The following is a 22,745-nucleotide window of genomic DNA, read 5'->3' on the forward strand; positions in this document are numbered from 1 at the left end:
GATTAACTTGGACTTATCCCCAGCAGACATTGTGAAATTGAATTATGTACCAGTTACTTCTTGTGACGTCGAACGCTCTTTTAGTCAGTATAAATCTATCCTCAGAGACAATAGAAGAAGATTCACTTTTCAGCACTTGAAAGAAATGTTTGTAACCTATTGTTATGGTAACAGACAATAAAAATTGTGTTTTGTTGAAACTACATTGGAAGTTAAGGTACGTCCATTATATTTTTTGTTTAGTTTGATTAAAATGTACCAATATTTAACGTACATAGTCATTTTTTTATAATTTTAAGTCCATATTTAATTCCATATTTTGGTAAAAATCCATATTTAATTCCATATTTTGGTAAAAATAACTACATATATATTTACATATTTCATATATTTTTAGTCCATATAAATCCGTTCCCTGATAATAACTATTGTGGCCTGGCACGCCAATACATTGAGCATTACCCTACTATCGTATACTTGGCTGCAACGACATTCAACTTTACGAGTTTGCCAGAAGACAGCAAAGATACCAGGTGGCGGTATGCTTTGCTTACCCTGTGTCTGTAATAATTCCAGAATTCATACACATGTATTGATGCTGAAGATCAGTTTATTATCCCATTCTCCATTGTTTCATATTCGGCAAAAAGCTTATCTGCAGGTGCACTGGCTCGTTACAATAACATCTAGACTTCTCTCCATAAAATAGCTTCTCATATAATATGTTTTATTGCAAGTTGCTTTGAAATATATCTAACTTTCATAATGCTGTCTACAACAGCGATATAACGATTACCTCTTGCAGTATTCTATGTAATAGAATAACATATGAGTTGTATACTAATAATTGTGAGATATGCCTTGCATAAGCTAGCAAGGTAATGACTTTGCAAGGGAAGCAACCGGTTAGGTGTGAAATAACGTAAAATATTCTAACTTCTCGGTTATTATGACTTACAGTAATGATTAATTCTTTAAATTTCAGTTGCAGGTAGAATAGGCCTAATAAAATGGAATTTTAAATACACGAGGAAAGTAACGCTCTTAAAATGATCATGGTTACTCGGAAAAAAAGATGTGAATAAAATACGATCATTTATATTAACCTCGAGACCTATATTAACAGCGAGAAGACTAAAATGGAAATGGGGAGGACATGTAGCCAGACTACCCGCCGAAGATGGGCATACGCCACTACAGTCTGGGACCCAAGGAGGGGAAGAAGAGGAAGGGGAAGACCAAGAAGGAGATGGGCACAGGGCTTCGTTGACGTGATAGGACCTCAGTGGACGCGTATTGCGAGAGACAGAGAAAAGTGGAAAGACATAATTTTAGATTTAGAATAAGTAACAGTAGAACACTAAACAGTGAAGTGAAGTGAAGGGAAGGGAAGTGAAATGAAGTGAAGTAAGAAGTGAAGTGACTCAGCTTTGAGTAAGGCCCACAACGACTAGCTCATCCCGTGAGCAAAAGTAGAGTTGCCCTACCGATGGTAGGAGGTCCTTGCTTGTAATGGGCTTTTCTAATTTCTAATTCTAATTTCTAATATTAACCTCTTATGAATATATAAGAACAGAAAATATAAGAAATTAATCAAGATAGTTTTAGTTCTGTTTTCTGTTTCACACGCACGCACACACACATTAGGTGAGGCGTTCCGTAAGAGAAGAGCGAGCCCGTCAAGGGTCGAATTTTGAGTTTTTTACACCTCCATGTATTTAAGACACATACCTGCAACATAAGCCTGGCAGACGTTGGCCAGCTCGCTCTTACTACATCGAAATTATCATTGTTTGTAAGGTTGGAGAAACTGCGTAGCCAGTGACAGGTTCATAATATTCATATTACTCCGTACGAGAAGGGCGAATACGCTACTCTGCCTGAAGGCGCGCGCCATTCATTGTCTCAGTGTTGTTGTAACCACACAGACGAGTACAATCGTTGTGAGGAATTACGTGTATTTATGGCCATTGTAATAGTTTATTATGAGTAATAGTGACAGTGATAATCAACCAGGAAACGTGAAAGGCATGAAGAACAATGGATGATGGGTAGAAAGGATTGTGACTAGAAGAGATGTTACTGAAGAAGATGCTGAGGATATAGATTTGTGGAGGAACTAAATTTCTTTGGGTGAAGGATAACTGCACTATTGTAGAAAAATCCTAATGAAAATAATATAGCAGTAATATTTTATAAAAAGTCTATACTTCGTCCGGGATTGTACTGGTACCTGTGTATTATACTGACAAACATATGCGATATCGAATTTGGTATTACCAAGAAACTAGTTTGATTTATTAAAATACATATGTCACAGTGAAACTTACAGCAATATAGACCAGCTTCTGTCTCTCGTTTTTACAATTCACCGCGGGCTAAAAATACGAGAAGCACTATCACCTTTACTTTTTGACTACATCAAAAGCAGAGTCCAGGAAAAGGGTTTGGAATTGAATGGGTTAGATCAGCTGTTTGTTTATGCGGATAATGTAAACATGTTAGAAGAAAATCCACAAACTATTATGGAAAACACGAAAATTTTACTTGAAGAAAGTAAAGAGATAGATTTGGGAGTAAATTCAGAAAAAAAAAAACAAAGTATATTATTATGTCTCGTGACCAGAATATTGTACGAAATGAAAATATAAAAACTGGAAACATATCCTTTGAAAAGGTAAAAAAATTCAAATACCTTGGAGCAACAGTAACAAATATAGATGAGATCCGAAAGGAAATTAAATGCTGAATAAATATGGGAAATGCCTGTTATTATTCGGTTGAGAAGCTTTTGTCATCCAGTATGCTCTCAAAAAAGCTGAAAGTAAGATTTTATAAAACAGTTATATTACCGGTTGTTCTGTATGGTTGTAAAACTTGAACTCTCACTTTGAGAGAGAGAAAAAGATGTTAAGAGTCTTCGAGAATAAAATACTTGGGAAAATATTTGGGGCTAAGAGAGATGAAATTACAGGAGAATGGAGAAAGTTACACAACGCAGAACTGCATGTATTGTATTCTTCACCTAACACATGATTAGGAACATTAAATGCAGACGTTTGAGATGGGCAGGACATAAAGCTCGTATGGGTGAATCCCCAGAAATGCATATAGTGTGTCGTTGGAAGACCTGAGGTAAAAATATCTTTGGTGAGACCGAGACGTAGATGGGAAGATAATATTAAAATGGATTTGAGGGAGGTGGGATATGATGCTAGGGACTGGATTAATCTTGCTCAGGATAGGGACCGATGACGGGCTTATGTGAGGGAGGAAATTAACCTCCGGGTTTTCTAAAAACCACTTATAAGTAGGCAAGTTCTGGTTCATTATATACTGGTGTGCATTTAGCAGAGGAGTTATAAATTACAACATGGAAAATAAATCGTCACTGGGGTGTATTTATGCACCTTGATAGCGATATTTATGTCTTAATAACCTGATACATTCTAAAGTTTTGCATTCTCACATCTGGACCGGCAATCTTGCTGACAACTTAATTGGTTATTTCATGCTACCAGCACAACTAGTGGCTCATAATTGTTGCGAATTTAGAAAGAAAAATTATCCTGTCTTTTATGTAGACAACGGACCTCGTCCGACTTGTCAGAACTTGTATCGAGTGTATTATACGTAAAAATGATGGTATGTGCACTCTCCACCTCCCCCCATTTCATCTATCATCTGCAGCAGTGAAAACGGGCTGAATTGATATCTTCGGGGTAGTACAGGTTTTCGATACTGATGTAGTAAGGAATTGGGTCTCAAGATCCCTGGGACTTACGAGGCTATTCGTCCGGAAATGGGACCTGGCTCTATCGGGGGCTGAGGCAGGATGACCCGCCCCATCTATCATCGCGCAGAATGAGGCAAATCGAGGCTAAGTGTATGGACCCGTCCCGAGTTCAGTCCTCGACTCTTCTTGGAGCCAAACAAAGTCACATAGCACCGCAGAGCGGTGATTCAACGCGTCGGATTTCGGAAATAAAATCTAATAACATTACAGATTCAATTTAATGGTTTACCTTATAACAAATGCTGAAACTGTCGACAGCTAGAAATACAGCACGGAATTTTTATACGATTTTTTCTTAATATAACTTACATATCATAAATGAAGACTCGCTCTTCTAATGTGTATTCAACAAAATTTGCCACTGATAATTGTAAACAGGATAGGGACCGCTGGCGGGCTTATGTGAGGGCGACAATGAACCTTCGGGTTCCTTAAAAGCCATTTGTAAGTAAGTAAGTAAGATAATTGTAAATAATAACACTATTCCATACAGCTCGAATGTAAAGAACCTTGGCATTCATATGGATTGTCACCAGCAATGGAATGAACAAGTGAATCACACCTCTAGAAAAATATTTTCGACTAGCCGTACCCTTGCGCTCAGCTGCACCTGTTACAAATAAATATAAAGTAATTACATAATTAAAATAGGACGTTTGATCCAGGGAACATTCGTGTTCGATAGAAGGATAAATCGTTTAATATGTTACTTAATTTAAATTATATTTAAATAATTAAAATGCGGTCATTTTGGTCCGGAGAGCAATATTTGGTGCAATGACAATTCCTTTAACATGTTTCTTAATTTATTGTTATTATATGCAACAAAGAGAACAACCACCAGAGTCTTCACTGCTGAAAAGGTATTTTTGCTAACGACCGCTAGATGGAAGTACAGTTGCAAGCTATTACTCTATGAAATTCCATAAGGGTTATAACGTGACTTCTTTTGCAGTCGCTAGATGGCAGCATAGTGAAATTGATCGGAGTAGTTGTCTTGAAAGTCCATTAGGCTGAGTAATCTGTTATATCGTCATCGTTCCTGCAATAACTCCTATGTGCAAAATATAAAATTTTTCAGTAGGAAGAAAAAAACACATTTATTCATCCTATCGCATTCTTCTTACATTCTGTATGAATTCTTACATTTTCGAAACAAAGAAATATAATTACATATAGAAGATTTTATTATTTGCTGTGCCATTATTTAAGTCAGTGTTTCTCAAGCTATGGTCCGCGGACCACCTGTGGTCCTCGAGGTTTGCCCGTGTGGTCCTTCAAAAAAGGCAGAAGAAAAAATAAAATTCAAACGAATTGCATATCACTCTAAAGCTGAAAATCTCAGAGTTTGGAAATGACCATGGCAATCGCCTTTCACTTCTTCTCTCAGTAAGTTACTGACTTTTTATGAAATTTATTACCCTATTCGTCTACTGACTTCCCACTCTACTCTCAACAACAAAAGAAGGATTTAAAGTGTTATGAACGTGGTGTTTCCCGCCATCTTTCCCTTGGCGCCGCCCCTGCAACCCAGCCAGAGACCACCCGAATTCATAACAGAGGACCGAACCTTTTCAATCTTTCTTAATAATTTTGCCGACACTCAGTTTGCACATTGAAACGGTATGGCATAGTTGCGCCCCGCGGTCAATTGGGAGGACTAGGCATGGCATAATTGCGCCCCGAAGAAATCAGGTAGCAGAAGGGATATGGCATAGTTGCGCCCCGAAGAAATCAGGTAGCAGAAGGGATATGGCATAGTTGCGCCCCGAAGAAATCAGGTAGCAGAAGGGATATGGCATAGTTGCGCCCCGAAGAAATCAGGTAGCAGAAGGGATATGGCATAGTTGCGTCCCGAAGAAATCAGGTAGCAGAAGGGATATGGCATAATTGCGCCCCGAAGAAATCAGGTAGCAGAAGGGATATGGCATAATTGCGTCCCGAAGAAATCAGGTAGCAGAAGGGATATGGCATAGTTGTGCCCCGAAGAAATCAGGTAGCAGAAGGGATATGGCATAGTTGCGTCCCGAAGAAATCAGGTAGCAAAAGGGATATGGCATAATTGCGCCCCGAAGAAATCAGGTAGCAGAAGGGATATGGCATAGTTGCGTCCCGAAGAAATCAGGTAGCAGAAGGGATATGGCATAGTTGCGTCCCGAAGAAATCAGGTAGCAGAAGGGATATGGCATAGTTGCGCCCCGAAGAAATCAGGTAGCAGAAGGGATATGGCATAGTTGCGTCCCGAAGAAGTCAGGTAGCAGAAGGGATATGGCATAGTTGCGCCCCGAAGAAATCAGGTAGCAGAAGGGATATGGCATAGTTGCGTCCCGAATAAATCAGGTAGCAGAAGGGATATGGCATAGTTGCGCCCCGAAGAAATCAAGTAGCAGAAGGGATATGGCATAGTTGCGCCCCGAAGAAATCAGGTAGCAGAAGGGATATGGCATAGTTGCGCCCCGAAGAAATCAGGTAGCCCCGATGGGCATAGTACACATGAAAGTTATTGTTATAATATAAACAAAATAATTACAAATATGACAGTGATAGCTGCATTGAAATAAGGTAGGCCTAGCATATGATCAATTCACTACTTAAAATAACACTTTTTATCGATCACACACAATAAATGAACTGCATTTTTTGTTTGCACATCAATATCTTAATCCTACGGTACAGGGTTTCGAAAATTGAAACTTAGAACCGTTGTGAATTATTAACTCTTTACCCTTTTCACTAAACTTAACATTCATTTTAAATTAACCTCACTATACGCCACAGACGGTGTGAAAATCACTAATAAAATGTCAAGACTGCTAAGGCCCCATATTCCAACGGCTCACTCATTTCAATATGTCAGTTAATAAAGCACTGCCATCTTCATGGTGTTCATTTTAACGGTAGGCTATTGATAATCACTGAATAAACAGTAGAAAAACAGTTAATAAAGTACTGCCAACTATATGGTGTTCATTTTAATGGTAGGCTATTGATAATCACTGCATAAACAGTAGAAAAACAATTAATAAAGTACTGCCAACTTCATGGTGTTCATTTTAACAGTAGGCTATCGATAATCACTGCATAAACAGTAGAAAAACAGTTAATAAAATACTGCCAACTTCATGGTGTTCATTTTAACGGTATCGATAATGAATATAAATCGCATAAGAAATCAATAAGGTTGGTTGATTACGAGATTCGAGTTTCCGTAGTGTCTTCTTCTCTACCTATTTCATCGGAGCGCAACTATGCCATGACCTTTTCTCTACCTGATGGGAACGGGGCGCAACTATGCCCACAAAACAGGGACCCTTTTTATCTGCTGCATTTTATCTGACCGTGGGTTGCAACTATGCCCTGCCCCATTGAAATGGTCACGTACTGTACGTCGTATAACAGTAATAGAACTCTTGGGTCACAATTTGAAACTTATTTTCCATGTAAATATGACGAATTTTCATGGGTTCGTGATCACTTTCATTGCGATATTGAAACTAAAAAACTTTCGTTGAGTGAAAGAGAACAGTTAATTGAACTCTCGAATGAGACTGGACTTAAAATGAAATTCCAAGCGGAAGGTATGGTTAATTTCTGGACCGCATCACAAGTGAAAAGAGAATATAGTGAACCGTACAATGGTGGTTTAGAGATTATAATTCAGTTTGCTTCTACGTATCTGTATGAGAAAGGGTTTTCATCACTAACTCTAATAAAAACAAAGTACCAAAATCGACTTGATGTATGTGACGATCTCCGACTTAAGCTTACCAGCATACGTCCAAATGTAGAACAACTGTGCCAGAATCAGAAGGCTCATCCATCTCATTAATATGAGTACCAACATTTATTTATTTATTTATTTTTAGTTAATAAGTTAAAGATTATCCAAACTCCAATAGCCTTGAATTATTAAAGAAACAAAAATGAATTTTAACCTATGAATATTAGCTTAATTAGTTAATACTAATATAACATTAATTTAATTTAATTAATTTTAATTAATTGATTCTATTTTGAAATAGCCTATATGTATATTGATATTAAAATATACTACAAAAATGATAAATTTTCTTTCGAAGGGAACAAAAGTAACGTGGTCCGCGGAACTGTCCTGACTTAAAAAAGTGGTCCTACTTAAAAAAAAGTTTGAGAAACGCTGATTTAAGTTATTTAACAGAGAAAAAAATCTGAAAATCAATAAATATGTCACATAGCAGTTATTGCAGGAACAACGACGATATGTGATCAGGAGTGCAGTCTTTAGGAGGTGATTCCTGCGTCAAGCTGACTCCTCACCAGCGGAGTCCCTCATGTGTAAGGGCACAGGCTTGGAAGATCCAGCAAAGAGGTTAAACAAGAATAAAGAAAGAATTAATGAAAAATAAATTAATAGTTTAATACAGTATAAGTGGTTGAATAAATTAATGAATAAGGAAATTAACTAATTAATCTTGGAGCACGTGCATATGCCAGCCTCCATACAATGCAGCATAGGACAATTTAATAACAGAGTACTCACACATATGAAATATTAACATAATATGAGCAATGGGAATCATTTGCAAGCCCGAGCTATTAGGACGAGCGCCATTAGCATAGTAATTATCACCATCCTGTCAATAACGAGTATCAAAGCACAAAAACAAAGATAACAGGATGTTTCACATAAAATGGAGGCATTGCATTGGACATTATCCTTTCTTCAAGTCAGAACAAGGCGCGGCTGTGACAAAGGAATGGGTAGAAAAAAAATTGATAAAAATGTCAGAAAAGAAAAAAAAGGATAAAAATGAGAAGATAAAAAGATGGTAGTGGAAGAGTACGAGAGATATGAGATTCTCTAAGGAATGAGAGAGCATTGCGGGCGGCATCGATCTCGCGCAGTTGAAACGCCGACTGCGTCTGTCCTCCTCCATATCCACTCTCTCTGTCTTTTTATACATAGCGCTTCCTCTTACTCTTCTGCACACCTTCAATAAGAAGACGAAACTCTCCAAATGTTACAGCGGCAGCAACATCACCTTCAGAGAACCACCCTGCTTCCCCCTGCCACCCCACACCCCCCAGTGTTCGTAAAAGAGCTCGCCGGGAAGAAGTAAGATGGTAGAGAGGGAGAGAAAAAAAAGAAACACGCTGTAATTGAAAAAAAAGGTTTATTTAAAACAGTGTTGCTTTCATTTAAGCAGCAATTTCTGCTGTATATCATCTCACAACACTTTTGATGTGTACACGTAATTAAGGGAGTATGTAGGCCTACACCATTCACTAGTATAAATGTAGTAAAATTCAAAGTATAATTTCTATATATCGTGAATAAATTTTCTGCTGGGATTTACAATAGTGATCAGACACTACGTCTAGATTCATAAACAATTTTTTAGAATCCAAAAATCTTTTATTTTTTAAAGGTAATTATGTTTTTAAATTCGGGGTGCAATTTATGTAACAAAAATGGTTTCTCTGACATCTTGCACAATTTTGAATTTTTTTTTTTTTTTTAGTGTTTTCTTCTATGTTTTACGAGTATATTAACCTTAACAATTATTACAATTTTATTGTTAGATCATATCAGTTTTATTGTTAGATCAGAGCTGATCATATTAGGAAGTTTAAATGCAGAAAACAAAGAACGGACGTGGCAAAATTTTCCTTTGCTAACCGCACAATAGTAGACTGGAACAGCTTACCTGCGGCAATCTTTTAGGATGGTCCTCTCAGAATCAATACACTTAAGGAAAGGTTGAGAATATTAGACTGAAAATTTAATTGTAGGTGCAGTGTAATTATCTAAGTAGTGTCATGTAATTAATTAAGTTGATATGTAATTAATTAAGTTGATATGTAATTAATTAAGGTGATATGTAATTAATTAAGGTGATATGTAATTAATTAAGGTGATATGTAATTAATTAAGGTGATATGTAACTAATTAAAGTGCTACTATGTAGTTACTTCAATTGATAATAGTTGGGTTCAATAGAAGTACTTATAAGTTAGGTTTACTTTCGCTTATAGTAGGCGTTATTATAGCATAGTTTTTATTTATAGTCCTAGGTTTATTGGATTTATTTATAGTTAGAATTAAATTCACAATTATTTTATTTTTTTACTGCTGTAATTATTATAAATTTTATCTTATATGTATCACTGCCGCCGGGTGTATACCCAATTGTAGTGTTAATGAATACATACATACACACTCATACATACATACATACATACATACATACATACATACATACATAAATACATTCTACGGACAAAATGTACTGTGTTCCACACCATTTTAAGCACAAATGAAGCTTTAATTGAATTTTATTCTCTGCGCTGTACGAAAATTTACTGAACGTAAGTTTATTAGTTCTTTTACTTTTTGGTATATAAATGTTTAGAAAACATAATAACTTATATTAGGAGGAAAAATTCAAAGCGTTTTTCTCACAGAAAAAAAAAAAAGTTTTGCACATCATTATTTAGGCTTACTAAGACCTTCCATTTGTGAGGTGGTTTCGTTGTAAACATTATTATTATACAGGGCGCACCGTAAGTAATGTCATTAGTTTCAGGGGTTATTCACTGAGATAATTTAAAAAAAAAATAATAATAATACAATTTTGCTTGTTTCTGCTTCCTTTCGGAGATAAAATTTGTTTTACATGAAACATTTCGTGGCGTGTTTTGGGAAAACTATTGATTTAATTTCCAATATGCTCCAGGCAACTTAAGAGAGCATTGTATTATGATAAATGATTGAAAGAATTTTAGTTTTTCTTTTTAGATGTGAACAAATTTCATCCGAACAAATGTAACTTTTCTTTCTGAAAAGAAATTTTTCAAAGCTACGTTTCTTCGGATCAAAGTTTTGCATATTTAAACGCCAAAACTGAAATTCTTTCAATAATTTATTATCATAACACACTTGTACATTTGCTACACACTTTCCCATAAATGGCTGAACATTCTATATTGCCCTCACAAACATATCATTTAGCATCCGACCATTTCGAAATAATCAGCTATAGATCTGACCTACATTTTGTTTTACTACGCCTCCTAACCACTGGTTATCTCCTTTAACCGCTCGAAAATGGCGCTTAGAGATTACCGTGGTTAACCTTCTGTTTAAGTCCTAACCGAGGTCGATGCACCATAAAAATGCTTAACCAGGATTTAGATGGCAATTTTAACCGGTGGTTACACAAACAATCTTGATATCGTCACTTAGTAGACACAGTGTACCAACACAGACATTAGGCCTACTCTGGGTAAATGAGGTGTCAGCTAACCATGTTTAAGTAACCGGTGACTATGAATTGTGCACAGAAATTACATTGCACGTAGTTGGTTTATGGGAGAAGACGGTAAATTGCCACTGTACCTCGAGCAAGAATGATCCTGATAATAATAATAATAATAATAATAATAATAATAATAATAATAATAATTATAATAATAATAATAATAATAATAATAATAATAATATAATTCGATCCGGTGCTGTGGATTGAATTCGGCGTAGCTCAGTGGTCAGAGCGCTTGGTACGTAGAACCAAGGACCCGAATTTTTCTCCTCAAATATTAATTGTAAACATTACAGAGATTATTCTGTAGGACAAATTAATAAATCCATAATATTCTCATAGCTAGCAATGCATCATAACTGCGGAATCCCGGCCAAATAAGTCACTCAACTGAGTGCGCTCCTAGTATAATGGCAGTTGACACTAGACATAAACGTCAACATATATGCCTAACTTGGAGTCAGGCCACAAAGGGAAACACTGAAGGAGGAAGATTTGATCCGGTGCTGTGGATTGAATTCGGCGTAGCTCAGTGGTCAGAGCGCTTGGTACGTAGAACCAAGGACCCGTATTCGATCCCCGGCGCCCGAGCGAATTTTTCTCCTGAAATATTAATGACACCGAATGTTTACAGGAATCGTAAAACTATGACATTTTAATCATGGTTACTTTTTAACCATAGTTTCGTAAACCATGGTTACTACATATAGTATTTTAATGTACCGAAGTACATATAAGATTTCCATGCAGATATTCTGCGTCATCATACGATGAAAGAGTAATGGAACGGAGAAAAACTCTCTCCGGCACCGGGATTTGAACCCGGGTTTTCAGCTCTACGTGCTGATGCTTTATCCACTAAGCCACACCGGATACCCATCCCAGTGTCGGACAGAATCGTCTCAGTTTAAGTTCCAACTCTTGGGTCCCCTCTAGTGGCCACCCTCTGCACTACGTCATAGACGTCTATTCTGCGTCATCATACGATGAAAGAGTAATGGAACGGAGAAAAATTCTCTCCGGCACCGGGATTTGAACCCGAGTTTTCAGCTCTACGTGCTGATGCTTTATCCACTAAGCCACACCGGATACCCATCCCGGTGTCGGACAGAATCGTCTCAGTTTAAGTTCCAACTCTTGGGGTCCCTCTAGTGGCCGCCCTCTGCACTACGTCATAGACGTCTATGAACGTAGGACTGAAGTCCATACACGTGCTGAGGTGCACTCGTTATGAGTGACTAGTTGGCCGGGATCCGACGGAATAAGCGCCGTCTTAAATCACGAAGTGATTTACGCATATCATATATGGCTTAGTGGATAAAACATCAGCACGTAGAGCTGAAAACCCGGGTTCAAATCCCGGTGCCGAAGAGAATTTTTCTCCGTTCCATTACTCTTTCATCGCATGGTTACTACATTTTTAACCGACATTGATGCACGTAGCTACAAATTCGACCAATGCAGATATATCTATGCATAACTGTGATACACGTGTGCCGTTACAGTGGTAATAGAGTCTGGAAACCATCTAGCAAGTTGCCTCGTATCTTTCGCATTTCAAATAACAGTTATGCCTGGATACAATGACAATAATGCGTAGCTAGAGTGGATAATAAAAATTGCATGTAAATTCCACTACTGTGGTTCGCAAGATCCAGGAGTCACTGAACTTTAACACTCGGCACAGGAAAGGGGCTGGAACAAGGACGGCTGTAATTCAGTCACAAATGGGCGGAAACCTGAGCAGTAAAATATACACCGCAGTCCAGTATTTCGACCAGCATTCATTCAGAGTTCCTCAATTGTTGGAAGGAAAATGGGGATGTCTTGGGAATAAGCGTTTTATTCTATATAATTTCACGTGACATTTATTATATGAATTCTAAAAAATACTTGGACCATAACATCTGAAGTTCATTACTGGAGTTTTGCTCAGTTAAGAAGATTATGCGAGCTAATCCATCCGAAAGAACTGATGGAGACAAAGAAAAAAAAAAGGTTAGGTGATGAAATAAACAGGAAAATATCTGACGGAATTTGCACAGTTCTTTGTTTTACTGCTTCGTTTTCAATTATTGTTACGATTAGACACACGGTTTTTTCTTGTGTAATATAAATGAAATTGAAGGAAGCAAAAACTAGCAAAATTGTATTAAACTTTTTTGTTTGAAATAACTCAATGAATAACTCCCTGAAATTAATTATATTATTTACGGTTCATTCTGCATATTAATAATAATAATAATAATAATAATAATAATAATAATAATAATAATAATAATGATAATAGTAATGATAATAATAATAATGATGATAATAATAATAATAATAATAATAGTAATACTAATAATAATGTTAATGATGATAATAGTAATAATAATAATAGTAATACTAATAACAATAAAAACAATAATAATAATAATGATAATAATAATAGTAATACTAATAATAATAATAATGATAATAATAATAATAATAATAATAATAATAGTAATACTAATAATAATGTTAATGATGATAATAGTAATAATAATAATAGTAATACTAATAATAATAATAATAATAATAATAATAATAATAATACTTACTTACAAATGGCTTTTAAGGAACCCGAAGGTTCATTGCCGCCCTCATATAAGGCGGCTATCAGTCCCTATCCCGTGCAAGATTAATTCACTCTCTATCATCATATCCCATCTCTCTCAAATGCATTTTAATATTATCCTCCCATCTACGTCTCGGCCTCCCCAAAGGTCTTTTACCCTCCGGCCTTCCAACTAACACTCTATATGCATTTCTGGATTCGTCCATACGTGCTACATGCCCTGCCCATCTCAAACGTCTGGATTTAATATTCCTAATTATGTCAGGTGAAGAATACAATGCGTGAAGTTCTGCGTTGTGTAACTTTCTCCATTCTCCTACAACTTCATCCCTCTTAGCTTCAAATACTTTCCTAAGAACCTTATTCTCAAACACCCTTAATCTCTGTTCCTCTCTCAAAGTGAGAGTCCAAGTTTCACAACCATACAGAACAACCGGTAATATAATTGTTTTATGAATAATACTAAGTTTCAGATTTTTGACAGCAGACTAGATGACAAAAGCTTCTCAACCGAATAATAACACGCATTTCCCATATTTTTTCTGCGCTTAATTTCCTCCCTAGTGTCATTTATATCTGTCACTGTTGCTCCAAAATATTTGAATTTTTCCACCTCTTCGAAGGATAAATCTCCAATTTTTATATTTCCATTTCGTACAATATTCTGGTCATGTACTTTGTCTTTTCGGGATTTACTTCCAAACCTATCGCTTTACTTGCTTCAAGTAGAATTTCCGCGATTTCCCTTATCGTTTGTGGATTTTCTCCTAACATATTCACGTCATCCGCATAGACAAGAAGCTGATGTAACCCGTTCAATTCCAAACCCTGTCTGTTATCCTGAACTTTCGTAATGACATATTCTAGAGCGAAGTTAAAAGTAAGGTGATAGTGCATCTCCTTGCTTTAGCCCGCAGTGAATTGGAAAAGCATGAGATAGAAACTGGCCTATACGGACTCTGCTGTACGTTTCACTGAGACATATTTTAATTAATCGAACTAGTTTCTTGGGAATACCAAATTAAATAATAATAATAATAATAATAATAATAATAATAATAATAATAATAATAATAATAACGTTTAGAATGAAACTAATCTCATAAATGGGAAGGTCTTAGTAAGCCTAAAATGATCTGCATAACCTTTTTTCTTTTTTTACGAGAAACATGGTTTCAATTATTGCTCCTAATATATTATTATATTTTCTAAACATTTATATATGAAAAATGCCATTATAAATCTGTGTTCATTGTATTATCTTGTTGATAAAGTCCCTAAATGCTTCTCGTTCATTCACTTGTGACGTAACAGCACGCATACGCTTGCAGCTTGCGGATATTTCTGGATCTTCGTGTTGTGCTAAAATGTTACGTTCTAACAAGGAGGTATTGAAGTAAAAGAAAAAGGAATGGAATAAGAAAATATAATTATACTGTATTTAACATTTAGTACAACTAATGAAGAGGCTAAAGAAGTGCTTTGTGTGGAGTATCACATTGAAAGCGGCATAAATATGGATATTACGATGACATGAAGAGAAACAGATGGAAGCATTTGAAATGTGGATATGAAGAACAATGGAGTGTTTGAAATGGAGAGACAACATAAGAAATAAAACTGTGCTAGAAAGGGTGGGCGAAGAAAGAACAATGATGAAAGTGATGAAGAAGAAAAAAATAATTCACCGGTTCACTGGCAAGAAGAAACTTCCTACTGAAGGATGTACTGAAAGGACTGGTGATGGGAGAGAAGTTAGGGACAGCAGAAGATAATAGATGATAAACACATTAATTTTATGGATCGTATGCGGAGACTCAGAGGAAAGGCGGAAATCAAGGAAGACTGTAGAGTGCTGAGTTTGCAGTGAAAGACCTGCCCTTGGGCAGAAAGCTATGAATTGTAGTTTTACTATTCCTGTAAACATTCACGATCATTATTGCTCGCGGTACTGTAACAACGCACCGTTTTCCCCAAGAAACCAGCTACGTGGAATGTCAACGAAGCACGTTCTGCTACGAAATTACCCGCCGGTATGCGTCCAGTTATTATCATAGAAACAAATTAATATTTTCCAGAACTCATTCTATATTAAGCAATTTTAATATTTTTCTTTTCCTTTACTTTTGTATTACTTCCCATATTAATAAAATTACGCTATAGGTATACTGTATGTCTTTTAACTTCACAATTCATCGCAATTTCTGTAGAGATTTAAGGACATTTTTTCTCCTTGTACAGGGACATCATTTTATTTTTACTTGCATTTTTATTGTACCTGCATTTCTGAATGTACTTCACTCTCACCCCTTCACTAATGTCCTTGCTCCCGTCAGACACACAAACTTACGGCCGCTGTTGCATTCGAAGTCTTCAAGCAGTGAAGTAAACACTGCAGTGTATAATGTGTTTCATAAATATGATTGCGTTTTCTACAGAAGAAAGGACCTACATTCATAATATCGTACTAAAGAATTATATTCAAGAAACGATAAATTCAATTTCAGAGAATATGCTTCAAAATGTTTTTAATAATATGCGTACTGAATTGAAGCCTGCATTGTAATGAACGGTAACCATTTTCAGCAACTTGTTTAAAAATTCAGATTAGCTTATTTTGAACTGAGGTGGCTAGAAGCAAAGCAATGCTAGTGACATTTGTAATAACATGAGTTAAGTGCATCTAGTGTAAGCAAAAGTATCTAAAATTTTAGTGGCAAAGGGATATTTTAATCGCATCACACATTAAAATTTAAATAAAAATTTCACCGATTTTACGAAAGCCTAAATATTTAAATCCCATTTTCTCAAAAGTAACTTAGTGCACTTACATCCCTTTACTTATGAGCCCCTCAATTTAAATGCACTCTCTATATTGTATGTTAACACCAATAATTAATTATGCTAAATAAAGTAGATAATACATAACGAACATATCCGCCTGAAAAGTTGAGTTTTTGAAAAAAAAATGTTACTACTCTACTGTATTTTGATAAATTCCGTAAAAGTGATGATCAAACTGAAAATCGTAATATCGTATTTCCCTACAACATAAATGGATACACTACTTTTCTCTCCTCCTATACCTAGTAGAATGATTTGTTTACATATTGCACTAGTAACATCAAACTCCTGTAATGGAAGGGGGCAACAGTGTTTCCGAGTATAGCCAGGTTAATGTTAAAAATGTTGGTAAAAATAAAGTGATGTCCCTGTATAATGACAACTTATTAGAGATGAACAACGATCGAGAAAGTAAGACTAACAGCGCAAAGCCGAAACCCGCACGACAATGTTCTATACGTCACGTCGTTGACGTGAAGACTGCTTGTGAGTGTTCCGAGACGCCGAGATTGATCACTCCCGAAATCCCGAACGTCAAGCAGTCTTCAATCGCCACAGATGTTTATACCTGACTGAACTTTTATTTACTTTAGCAACTGTTATATATGTGTAAACAATCAAGTAGCCTATTTGAAACATTATCTCTACCTTTCAGTGTATAATAATCCGTTCCCCAGTCTTTATTTAATTACTAGGCCCTTATTAAAATGCTAGGAATTTTATTTTCATATGTTTGAGATCAAGTGTGTAATCTCAAGTAAAAATATATTAACGTTATGTTTTATGTTTCTCAGAAATGCGAATTTATTTGAGAATAAAATTGTTTTCTTTTTCTATTTATTAACCATAGGTAATATCATATAATAGAACCAGAACATTTTGATAACTAAGATACGATTCTGTTTTGTCTTTTCTAACTCAATTAAACATTTACAATGTTATTTATTTCAATGATGTATGTTATTCAAAGTTACGAAATCTTTCCACACCACCCAAATGATATTTCGAGAATGATGAGCGAGACTCGAAGATCACGAGAATAACGAGACGAGACGAGACTCGAAAGACAAATGCAACGAACACAGCGAGCGAGAGCGGCAGTTAGTTTTGTTCATTTCTACAACTTACCGTCTTCCCCAAGAGATAATACTGTGTAATATCTATGTAGCACGTTTTATTGAGCAAATAATCCCTATATACCAGTAGTTGACATCATACAAACAAAGTAACTGTTTCAGGTTCTCAAACGTTATACAATACTTTTTTTTAAATAGAAATTCCTCACGTATTGAACACTTCCTGTTTCAGGTCCTTTAATTTTGAACGTTTTACATATTAATTGAATGCTATGCTACATTTTTTATTTGTTACGCGTTTCTGTTCTCTGGTAAATTCATATGAGAAGAAAAAAAATATAATATTAACAACCAAAATAACATAAGTTCCCTTTTTCTTATTTTACAGTGTAGTAGGAAAGTGAAGCTGCTCTTAGGGTGGCAACGCAAAGGGAAGGAGGGGGTTTGGGGGAGGTGGAAGAAAAGAAGTGTTTGCCCCGTGTGTGCTAAAGGAGGATGGGGCAAGAGGCTTGAAGAAGAGGGGATAGAAATATATGGAGATGAAAAATATAGTAAGGGTTAGAAGAGAGAGGGAGGGAAGTGAAAGAGAGAAGAAAAGATGGAGAAAGAAACGAAAAAGATGACGAAAAAAGAGGAAAAAAACACACACACGTCCTTTCTTATTTCTTTTTTCTTCTTCTTCTGTGCCGGGGCATGACGCCTGCGTGGGGACTGACGTCAATACTTCTCACATACACACACCACACCTATACTGTCGGAGAGGGCATTATCATGGAGGTCTGTATAGCCTCGCTACCCCTGGATTGGTATAAGAGCCCGGGACACACGTACCCATAACGCCTACAACCATACAGCTTCCCTTATTTCTTTTCCCCCCCATTCTTTCTTATCTTTCCTTCCATCCCGTTACGGTAAGATGCATTTCTAGAAGCCATATTGCCTTGGAGTTGCTACTGATGGATAATGCATTACAAACATTATTTGTAGTGTACGTTTTCTGTTAGTAGTTTCTGAGAAAGTCGCCAATAATGAAGTATAAAATTACTACAACCTGAAAGAGTTAACAAAAAAGAATTTGAAAGAAATAAAATCTTTGTTTATGGCAAAATTCTTAAACAAGTCCTCAATTTCAATTACCTTGGTTATACCATTATCATCGTCATCATCATAATCATCTTCACCACCATCATCACCTTACAGGAGTTGAAAATCCTCCCATTTCGATCATTTCTGTCTGTCGAACTAGATCATTAAACATTTTTTCTGTTTTCCAAACTTCTCTTTCCTCCGTTAGTTGAGTGGTACAGTTTTCGAGATAGTTTTGTTTCGTATGATTTCTTCAGCTCTCTTTATTGTTTTAATTTTTCTGTCGGTTTGTTTATGTTCAGCTACTTTCTTACATAGGCCTACTTAATGCATTTCTAATCCAGAACATGACAGCCTATATAGGCCTACACATTTACACTTCTTACATCCATTTATCCTATCCATCCACGTATCCATTATTTATAAAGCCATTCATCTATCCACTTATCTATATGTCTACATATTCACATTTCTATACATCCATTAATCGTATCCATCCACGTATCCATTATCTATAATGCCACTCATCCATTCATCCATCCACTTATCTATATAATCCTACATATTCACACTTCTATACAACCACTAATCATATCCAGCCACGTATGCATGATCTATAATGCCACTCATCCATTCACCCATCCACTTATCTATATAATCCTACATATTCACACTTCTATACATCCATTCATCCTATCTATCCACGTATCCATTATCTATAGAACAACTTACCTATTCATCCATCCACTTAGATATCTATTCATATTTTTATACATTCATTTATCCCATTTACCCACGTATCCATTATTTATAAGACCACTCGGCCATCTACTTATGTAAGCCTATATATGTCTACATATACACACTTCTATAGCCTATATCCATTCATCTTGTCCATCCACGAATCTATTATGTAGAGAACAATTTATCCATTCATCCATATATCTATTCATACTTCTATACATCCATTTATCCTATCCACTCACGTATCCATTATCTATAAAGCCATTCATCCATCCACTTATCTGTATTACATATTCACATTTCTATAAATCCATTTATCTCATACACCCACGTATTCATTATCTATAAAGTTACTCATCCATTCATCCATTCACTTATCTATATTGTCTACATATTCATATTTATATAAAAAAAGGTAAAGGTATCCCCGTAACATGCCATGAAGGCACTTGGGGAGCATGGAGTGTAGAGCCCCATGACCTGGGCATTAGAATGAGGTGGTGTGGTCGGCACCACGCTCTGACCGCCTTTTACCCCCCGGGAAAGACCCGGTACCCAATTTTATAGGAGGCTGAGTGAACCTCGGGGCCGTTCTGAAAGTTTGGCAACGAGAAAAAATCCTGTCACCACCTGGGATCGAACCCCGGACCTTCCAGTCCGTAGCCCACGTATCCATTACCTATGCATTCACTCATCTATTCATCCACTCACTTATCTATATACATGTTCGCATTTCTATACGTTCACTCATCACATCTACCATCCACATACGTATCAATTATTATCTATTCATTCATTCATTCATTCATTCATTCATTCATTCATTCATTCATTCATTCATTCATTCATTCATTTATCTATGTTTCTATGTACATACCCACACATATCTAGCCAACGATCTCTTCATCCATTCTTATACACATCCATCCATCCATCCATCCATCCATCCATCCATCCATCCATCAGGCACCCACCCACATACATCCACCTATCTGCCCCTTATATATATATATACACACACACTGTATACATACACACATATAATTAATATATTCGCAAAATGAATCATAATTTTATCGATCTCTCTACATTCTTCTATGCATCCACCCATACATCACCTATTCCTCCGTCAAAGAATCCAATGATACATCTACCCACTTATTTATCCAGATAATATATCTGTCCATTTATCTACCTGTTAATTCACCAGACTACATACCGTACATTTTTAAGTATATTTACAGATGAACTCACCGTGGCGCTACAACTTAGAACTTCGGCAAGTTCATATCCACAATAAATTGTCCCCAAGAATCAAGATCGACACACAGGACAGAACTCCTATAACGTACGATCTGCAATACGCTCGACAACATAGTACAGCGTTGAAAAGTACAAATTCTATGAAATACAATCCACTATGTCGACTTCTAAGCAGAGTTCAAGTTGTACTTTATCCGTAGCGTACAGTACAGCTTCGTCAGCATCTTTGCGTGTTACAGATCAGCAGAAATCGGTGACTTTAGTTTCGCACACCCTACAAGCCCTTCCCGTTACTCCATAACCCATCACGCTGTTTGAAATCAGGTTGCGACCTTGACTTTCAGTTATGGGAGTTCAGGGTCAGCAAATGTCAATTAATGCCTTGTTTGTTATTTGCCTTTATAGAGGGATGCCTGAAGAAATGGTTTCACAGTTATGAGTAACATAATGTGTATCATTAAAGAGTTGTATGACATCACTACGAGTTCTCCTCTGGGCTCCGACATTCCAGCCTTAAATTTCCCTGCCAGACGCGTCTTGTATTGCTTGTTTCGTTAGAAATAAAAGAAAGAGGGGCGACACAATAAAAATGTGGACTTTTATATAAAACTCACAATTACAATCGTGATGCAGTATTTCAGTATTATTTGCAGAGGATCGGGTAAGGCAATTGAAGAGGTTAGGCACAGCTTACAGCAGTAAAATGTTTGGAAATATTCAAATTTTTTTTCCCTCCATTACTGTATCTTGTACAATAATGAAAATTGGTATGTGTAAAATACTGTCTTCTGCTATATGAAAAAAAATATATTTTACGATTTAAAAAGAAAAATTATATATATATATATATATATATATATATATATACTGTATATATATTGTTTTGTTCCAAATTCAAAGTGTTGGCAATTCACTGTGCAGTGATGAAGCGTTTCTCTCATAACTCATAAACTTGTTAACTTTTTCATGTTCTCTTTCTTTTATTTTATTGCTAAAACTCATGTTTACAATATCATGCTGTTTCAACTATATTCCTTAATAAATAATATATATATACATATATTTTTTATTCTGTGTTAGAAGAAATAATAAGAAGAAAGTAATAATTTTTTAATTTTAAAAGTATTTCTTTCCTTCCTTTCCCCTTTTTGTTCTCTTTACCAGCCGATGAATTTATTAGCATAGCCATTTTATTCTGAATTTTATTTAATATTCGTATTTCTTTTCTTTCTTATTATTATTTTATTACGTTCCATTTTGTTATATTCTTCCTTACGTTTTCAATATTAACCATTTGTATTAAATGAGTTGATTTTACTATATTCCAATGTATTTTACTTTCTTTTTTCTATTATGGTATTATTTTCATGTTGTTTAGTGTCGATTTTATTATGCTAATATTATTTTTTTTTGTAATATGTTAGTATTCTGTTCTTTAACGTTTTGTTAAATTTTAACTGCTTGTATACTTTGTGACCTGGTAAAGTGTAAGAGAAGGCCCTATGGCCTTAACTCTGCCAGTATAAATAACGAATTATTATTATTATTATTAGTATTATTATTATTATTATTATTATTATTATTATTATTATTATTATTATTATAAGAAAATACTGATATTTGACCTTTTTTTTTAATGAATTTACTTTTTTATCAGACAATCTATCAAAGGTAGAGAAGTGATCTTGCTTCATATTGTAGATATGACATGCATAAATACACACAAAACATTTCGTGACAAAATGTTGTATAGTTTTTGGGTTATGTGGGAAACGCTTCATCAATTCACAGTGAACTGAATTTTGAAAAAAGAAAATGTAAATAGTTTTTTAAATTGTAAAAATATTTTTTTTTTTCATATAGCATAGGACAGTTTTTACAGATACTAATTTTCATTATTGTACAAGATACAGTAATGGATGAAAAAAATGTTGAATATTTCCAAAATTTTACTGCTGTAAGTTGTACCTAACTCCTTAAAGATACGTGCATTCCAATCGAAGAATATTTTAAGAGAATATAATCCGAAT

Source organism: Periplaneta americana, chromosome 14, assembly GCF_040183065.1.
Source record: "Periplaneta americana isolate PAMFEO1 chromosome 14, P.americana_PAMFEO1_priV1, whole genome shotgun sequence".
Classification (NCBI taxonomy): Eukaryota; Metazoa; Arthropoda; class Insecta; order Blattodea; family Blattidae; genus Periplaneta; species Periplaneta americana.